General features: G+C 43.8%; 1 protein-coding gene across 1 annotated transcript in view; it reads left to right on the top strand.

Annotated features, from left to right (window-relative positions):
• Positions 1–3,079: 3,079 nt before the first annotated feature.
• The window catches only part of LOC123485632 (protein eyes shut homolog), a gene marked incomplete at its 3' end in the record, with an annotated part of 135,982 nt that continues 130,997 nt past the window's right edge, over positions 3,080–8,064 (top strand). The window contains exon 1 of the mRNA XM_045216684.1: positions 3,080–3,190. The remainder of the gene's footprint in view (positions 3,191–8,064) is intronic.

The raw sequence follows: 8,064 nt of genomic DNA, 5'->3' as shown, positions 1-8,064 counted from the left end.
GTAGCTAGTTGTGCTGGACATTTCATAGATAAGAGGAGAAGTAGCGTATGGTTTTAAATGTGTGCATGCTTTTCTCCTCTGAGTAAACAAAGCTGATTCAAAGGGGGTGTGGCAGATTTCAAAACTCTTCCAAGAAGGATATGAGGACGGTGCACTTCAGTATCCTTCGCAGAAGGAGGTAATGGAGGAGGGGAGCAAACTCCTCCGTTCGCCTACTAACGAATTGACACTCTTCTCGACCACTTATCGGTTTCTGGGTCACGGAGGAGAGGAGGACAGACTTTTCCCAATTGAGAATCTCCCCTTGATTCCTCACATCCTCACTCCTTACCTCCTTCTCAAAACCCATTGGATGAAAAGGTCAGGAGTCCCTTTCCTATGACCTTCTCATCCAATGGGTTTTGAGAAGAAGGTGAGGAGACAGGACGTGAGGAGACAGGACGTGAGGAGACAGGACGTGAGGAGACAGGACGTGAGGAAACCAAGAAATGCAATCGAGATTCTCCCAGAGACAGAGCTGCTGTTTATTCAAGTCTCCGCACCAGCCATAGTCTGAATCAACATTTCAAGTTTGCAGTTCACAGTTTGGCTGTGTGGAGTGGACTAGGAGACAGCTGGTTTGGTGGCTGTGTGGTGTGGACTAGGAGACAGCTGGTTTGGTGGCTGTGTGGTGTGGACTAGGAGACAGCTGGTTTGGTGGCTGTGTGGACTAGGAAACAGCTGGTTTGGTGGCTGTGTGGACTAGGAGACAGCTGGTTTGGTGGCTGTGTGGACTAGGAGACAGCTGGTTTGGTGGCTGTGTGGACTAGGAGACAGCTTGTTTGGTGGCTGTGTGGACTAGGAGACAGCTTGTTTGGTGACTGTGTGGACTAGGAGACAGCTGGTTTGGTGACTGTGTGGTGTGGACTAGGAGACAGCTGGTTTGGTGGCTGTGTGGTGTGGACTAGGAGACAGCTGGTTTGGTGGCTGTGTGGACTAGGAGACAGCTGGTTTGGTGGCTGTGTGGACTAGGAGACAGCTGGTTTGGTGACTGTGTGGTGTGGACTAGGAGACAGCTTGTTTGGTGGCTGTGTGGTGTGGACTAGGAGACAGCTGGTTTGGTGACTGTGTGGTGTGGACTAGGATACAGCTGGTTTGGTGACTGTGTGGTGTGGACTAGGAGACAGCTGGTTTGGTGGCTGTGTGGTGTGGACTAGGAGACAGCTGGTTTGGTGGCTGTGTGGTGTGGACTAGGAGACAGCTGGTTTGGTGGCTGTGTGGTGTGGACTAGGAGACAGCCATTAAAGGTATTCCTTGTGTTTTTATTGTGTCTTTGTACAAGGGCTTGCTTATTTATTACTAGCCCATTCATAGACACTAACTTGAATGTCTATTCATGAAGGTATCTTTTGTTAAGAGGCCCGATGCTCGTTCTGAACGCATCGCTTGCCATACGGTTTTGGAATCATAAGGAACGTATCTTTCATACCAGCGAGAAATGATAATAATTTTTAAAAAGGTTGAATTACTGCACATCTTTATAGAGTTAGTGTTCCCACACGGCCATGTCTCCATGTTACAGACGGAAGACAGAGGCGACCACCTGTGCTAATTAGCTATCTACTGTGGTCGAACACCTGTGTGTAAACATAACTGGGGAGGAAGTGTAGTTCGTCGGCTGGAGGCACACGGCCATATGGATCTGTGCAAACCTGCTACAGTAAGTGTACCTTGATTATTTGAAAGCTTATTTCTCGCTGATATGAAAGATACATTTTAATGTTTCTAAAACCGTATCGCAAGCAATGATTATTGACGTTTCTAAGCGTTAAAACAGAGTGTCGGGGTTGTAGTTCACATGGGCCCACCGGTAAGCGGTGCTTATAGCCGAGAACCCTTGGGATGAGGCAGAATGCCTTGTTAATGCCTTGGGTTCTTGAGAGCAAATATATCATGTGAAGAACCACACAGGGAATAGTGCCATTTTTTGGACAAACACACGTGAGTTTCCATGTTTCAGGATTTATTTCAGAATAAATATCTGTATTGATCATAGCCATACTGTGTTTATTTCATACATTATGCTTAATTTAAACCTAGATTGGCTGACATTTCAGCACGGTCCTTCAAGGTTATCATACTGCACCACAGAACATTGCGTCCCAAATGGCACCCTGTTCCCTACGTAGTGCACTACTTTACCATAGTGCACTACTTTTGACCAGAGCCCTGTGTAGGGCAGGGGTAGGCAACCCATTCTTGGAGTGCCGCAGGTACTGCAGGATTTTGTTCCAACTAGGCACCACACCTGACCATCTGAGCTAATTGATCAGTTCAGTGATTGCCTAAATTCAACACACTTGGTCTTCCAGGTTGGTTAAATAAAAAATATGAAGTGTATACGACACTCCAGGACCAGGGTTGCCTGCCCCTGATGTAGGGAATAGGGTGCCATTTGCGAAGCATCCTGTGTCATAACAACAACAACAAAAAATTGAGTTGAAAACTTGTTTCCTTTCACAGATATTACAGTTGTAAAGATGATCTGGGCCTGGGTTGATCTAAGGCATGACCTTCTCTTCCACAGTGTTCAAAGACCACTGGAAGGTAAAAGCATGATTGTTTCTGACACACCAACCAATCTGACCTTTATAGGTCTTGACCCTGGCTGGATTGGGTTGTATTGTTTTGTTTGGGCTATGTCTGATCTGATTAATGACAATGTTGATAGATTCACTATTAATTTAATTGAATAGATATTGCTATATTTAATTTAACACTATTTTTTTAAAAATCAATGCATGTACATTTGAGATAATATTTTTGCACGAATCTGCTTGCGAATGATATTGCCGAAAATAGATTATATTGTTTTGCAAAACGGTAATGTGCTCAATATCTACTTCTGTGTGTTATTTGACTCAGTATCATTTCCTATAGCCCACTTTGCATTTAGACTCTCCCATGTCCATTGACTTTGTTATTCCGATATTCTCATCATTGGCTCAGAGAAACACCTGCTGCTCGAGCCCTGATAGCTCTCTAAGCGTCAGGTTTCCGTAGCAACAGGTCCTTCACCGAGGCTTCCGGTGTTGTCTCACATGTCCAAAGAAAACATTGTAGCTATCCTTTTTAAATTGGAAACATATGACTCCATGTACTTTTGCAACTAACCAACATTCGAAGTGTGCTGCAACATGTTCAACTGATGGTGAGCATACACGTATGTGATAATTCTATATTGAACGAATATGTTGAGGCAGGGAGCTGGAGCATAGAGCCGCGGTGCAGCAGATGGCCCTGTGGGTAGTCAGATTATATCCTAGTTAAACCCAGGGCCTTGAGTGTTTCTACAGCGGGGGCAGACGTGCTGGCTGTCGCTCAAATTGTCTACGGTTACTTTGTGTACAATATAATTGCGAATAAATAAATGAATGCATGTAGCTAGGCATTATCATGGCCATACTTGCCTCCACTCGCCATAGGCTAGAGTTGGTGATTGGAGAACAGCAATTATGTCCTCCTTCTGCGAACGGAGACGACGTCGTAGCTGAATAGAAATCTATTTGCTACCAAATTCAGTAAGATAACACATTCCATTTATTAACTGTAGAACACAAACACAAACACAAACGCATTCTTGACATTGTCTAGGCTACATTGCTCGTCCAAATATTTATATATTCTTAATTCCATTACTTTACTTTAGATTAGTGTGTATTGTGTGTATTGTTGTGCATTTGTTAGATATTACTTGTTAGATATTACTGCACTGTTGGAGCAAGAAACCCAAGCATTTCGCAACACCCGCAGTAACATCTGCTAAACATGTGTATGTGACCAATAACATTTTATTTTATTTGAAAATGGCAGCGCCTGCGACTCATACTATTCGCCACAGTTTAGACTATGGCACATTACATTTATCACCGGAGAACACACCAGTATCATCATGTAGCCAATCATTCCATCATCCGGCCTATGTATGAACTGTGTGAATGACACATGCCATGGACAAGGTTGGTCTTTGAGTCCTACTTTTTCCTTAGAGGGATGTCATAAGCAAATCATGTCAAATATAGGTATAGTTACCTGGATGTGGAACTTGCTCTCCTTATTAATAGCCTACACGCGTAGCCTGCCACGTAGCATGTACAGTATGGTCTCATACACTGTAATTACAGCGGTCAATTAGAGGTATAAACGATAGAATGAAAGCCTGTAATAAGTGAATGCTTTTGGGTGGTTTAAGAAATAATCATCAGGATTTATGGGTGTTCCAGATAATTGGATTGATCCGGGAGATCAATAGTGAAATTATATAAATTGATCCCAAATTATATTCCCTATGTAGTGCACTATTAACCGGAGCCCTAAGGGATACCTAATGTGGCCTGGTCAAAAGTAGTGCACTATAAAATGAATAGGGCACCATTTGGGACAGAAGCAAATACATGGCTATTTAACAGCTTCTTCATCTCATTCCTCAGTGCTCTGTATTAACCTGCAACCTTTGCTGGAAATGGAAATGGAGCGGGAGGGAGGGAGAGGGAGAGAGGGAGAGAGGGAGAGAGGGAGAGAGAGAGAGAGAGAGAGTGTAGGAGGCCTTTGTGTGTCTGTCTGAATCCATAGGCCTATAACACACTTGCAAATCAAGGTGATTTCTATTGCTGATCCTTAGTGAGGCTCTTCCTTTCTTTTCATATATGACACATGCAACTGTCAGCAAACCAACAAGTCAATAAGTGTTTTGATGTCAGTGTTCATAGAGACAATTCCTCCTCAACAAGTGATATATGTGATCAGGAGCTAGCCAGTGTGAAATGCAAGATTGTATTACTATATTACTGACTGACCGTATATCTAACAAAACAGCTGGTTGATTTGTCAGACAGATATTTGGTTTGGCTTTTGGCTTCTTTGACTGACTGACTGACTGACTGACTGACTGACTGACTGTATGAATGACTGACTGGCTGACTGGATGGCGTGTGACCTCTATGACTGACTATAGTCGGCCTAAACCAAGCATCATGTCTCATTCCTGGAAAAAGGTTTGTTGTGACTCCTTTGCCCAGAGGGGGCAGCACATCAGACCTGAGTGAGATCTTGTCCCCAGGCAAGAAAGCTACAGACTTCTTTCTTTGAATTCAGTGTTTCCCCTATATGCATTTAGCGTGGAACAAATTATCTTTGGGAAATAATTTTCAGGGTGGTAAAACATATTCAGTGTAAACTTAAACGACTAAAAGCAGATATAAAGTATGTAGAAAAGATAATGGAGCAATATATTTTTTTTATGAGATCATCTTTGACAACTAACCGAAATAATAACTAGACTAGAAAAATGTCATGTCATGGCATGGGGCCCCTATTGATTTATGTTTGAGTCACTCAGATGGCATAAGCCATGGCAAAATGTGTAGAATTGTAGGAAATTTGCTTTCAAACTGAAAATTCTCTCAGCCCTGTGGCAAAATGTGTAGAATTACAAGACTTTAGCTTTGAAACTGCAATTTTTCTCTCAGCCCCATGACAAATGTGTAGAATTGCAGGAAAATAGCTTTAAACTGTAAAATGTTCTCTCAGCCCCATGACAAATGTGTAGAATTGCAGGAAAATAGCTTTAAACTGTAAAATGTTCTCTCAGCCCCATGACAAATGTGTAGAATTGCAGGAAAATAGCTTTCAAACTGTAAAATGTTCTCTCTGCCTCATGGCAAAATGTGTAGAATTGCAGGAAATTAGAGGGAGGGAGGGAGGGAGGGAGGGAGGGAGGGAGGAGAGGGAGGGAGGGAGGGAGGGAGGGAGGGAGGGAGGGAGGGAGGGAGAGAGAGAAATACTGTGTTATTGATCCGTTGGTCTCAGCACACACGTGTGGTTGCCATCCTATTATCCAGACTGAGCCAAGCTGACACCAGCACAACAGGAGTGTCTGTGTGAGACCATTAGACGCCCCTCCTCCCCCCATCAGTCTCTCTTTGTTACCTCTCTCTCCCATGAGTCACCCAATCTCATCCTGAGTATAGCTGGGTGATATGAACACTAAATACATATCGCGATAAATGTGACTATTTTGCTGGATAACAATAAATACAGTCGTGGTCAAACGTTTTGAGAATGGCACAAATACTCATTTTCACAAAGTCTGCTGCCTCAGTTTTGATGATGGAAATGTGCATATACTCCAGAATGTCATGAAGAGTGATCAGATGAATTGCAATTAATTGCAAAGGCCCTCTTTGCCATGAAAATGAACTTAATCCCCCAAAAACATTTACACTGCATTTCAGCCCTGCCACAAAAGGACCAGCTGCCATCATGTCAGTGATTCTCTCGTTAACACAGGTGAGAGTGTTGACGAGGACAAGGCTGGAGATCAAATCAAATGTTATTGGCCACATGCGCCGAATACAACAGGTGTAGACATTACAGTGAAATGCTTACTTACAGCCCTTAACCAACAATGCATTTATTTTTGGGGGCAGAAGTAAAATAAAATAACAGTACCGGTGCAGAGTCAATGTGCGGGGGCACCGGCTAGTTGAGGTAGTTGAAGTAATATGTACATGTGGGTAGAGTTAAAGTGACTATGCATAAATAATTAACAGAGTAGCAGCAGTGTAAAAAGATGGGGTGGGGGTGGGGGGGCAGTGCAAATAGTTTGGGTTGCCATGATTAGCTGTTCAGGAGTCTTATGGCTTGGGGGTAGAAGCTGTTGAGAAGTCTTTTGGACCTAGACTTGGCACTCCGGTACCGCTTGCCGTGCGGTAGCAGAGAGAACAGTCTATGACTAGGGTGGCTGGAGTCTTTGACAATTTTGAGGGCCTTCCTCTGACACCGCCTGGTATAGAGGTCCTGGATGGCAGGAAGCTTGGCCCCAGTGATGTACTGGGCCGTACGCACTACCCTCTGTAGTGCCTTGCGGTCGGAGGCCAAGCAGTTGCCATACCAGGCGGTGATGCAACCAGTCAGGATGCTCTCGATGGTGCAGCTGTATAATTTTTTGAGGATCTGAGGACCCATGCCAAATCTTTTCAGTCTCCTGAGGGGGAATAGGCTTTGTCGTGCCCTCTTCACGACTGTCTTGGTGTGTTTGGACCATGATAGTTTGTTGGTGATGGACACCAAGGAACTTGAAGCTCTCAACCTGTTCCACTACAGCCCCGTCGATGAGAATGGGGGCGTGCTCAGTCCTCTTTTTTTCCTGTAGTCCACAATCATCTCCTTTGTCTTGGTCACGTTGAGGGAGAGGTTGTTATCCTGGCAAGAAGGGCAGCATCTGGAAAACACCTTGTCCGGAGAAGACAAGTAGAGCGCTACCATCAGTCCTGTGTCATGCCAACAGTAAAGCATCCTGAGACCATTCATGTGTGGGGTTGCTTCTCAGCCAAGGGAGTGGGCTCACTCACAATTTTGCCTAAGAACACAGCCATAAATAAAGAATGGTACCAACACATCCTCCGAGAGCAACTTCTCCCAACCATCCAAGAACAGTTTGGTAACGACCAATGCCTTTTCCAGCATGATGGAGCACCTTGCCATAAGGCAAAAGTGATAACTAAGTGGCTCGGGGAACAAAACATCAACATTTTGGGTCCATGGCCAGGAAACTCCCCAGACCTTAATCCCATTTGAGAACTTGTAGTCGATCCTCAAGAGGCGGGTGGACAAACAAAACCCCACAAATTCTGACAAACTCCAAGCATTGATTATGCAAGAATGGGCTCCCTCAGTCAGGATGTGGCCCAGAAGTTAATTGACAGCATGCCAGGGCAGATTGCAGAGGTCTTGAAAAAGAAGGGTCAACACTGCAAATATTGACTCTTTGCATAAACTTTAATGTAATTGTCAATAAAATCCTTTGACACTTATGGAATGCTTGTAATTATACTTCAGTATACCATAGTAACATCTGACAAAAATATCTAAAAACACTGAAGCAGCAAACTTTGTGAAGACCAATACTTCTGTCATTCTCAAAACTTTTGACCACGACTGTACAACTATACGTTTTTTTTATTTTTTATGGACAGTTACTTTATATTAGCGACGGGGCTCTATACAATTTTTTTTCCAGTGCCA

This window comes from Coregonus clupeaformis, unplaced genomic scaffold, assembly GCF_020615455.1.
Source record: "Coregonus clupeaformis isolate EN_2021a unplaced genomic scaffold, ASM2061545v1 scaf0773, whole genome shotgun sequence".
In the NCBI taxonomy this organism is placed as follows: domain Eukaryota; kingdom Metazoa; phylum Chordata; class Actinopteri; order Salmoniformes; family Salmonidae; genus Coregonus; species Coregonus clupeaformis.
This window is presented reverse-complemented; position numbering and strand designations above follow the sequence as displayed.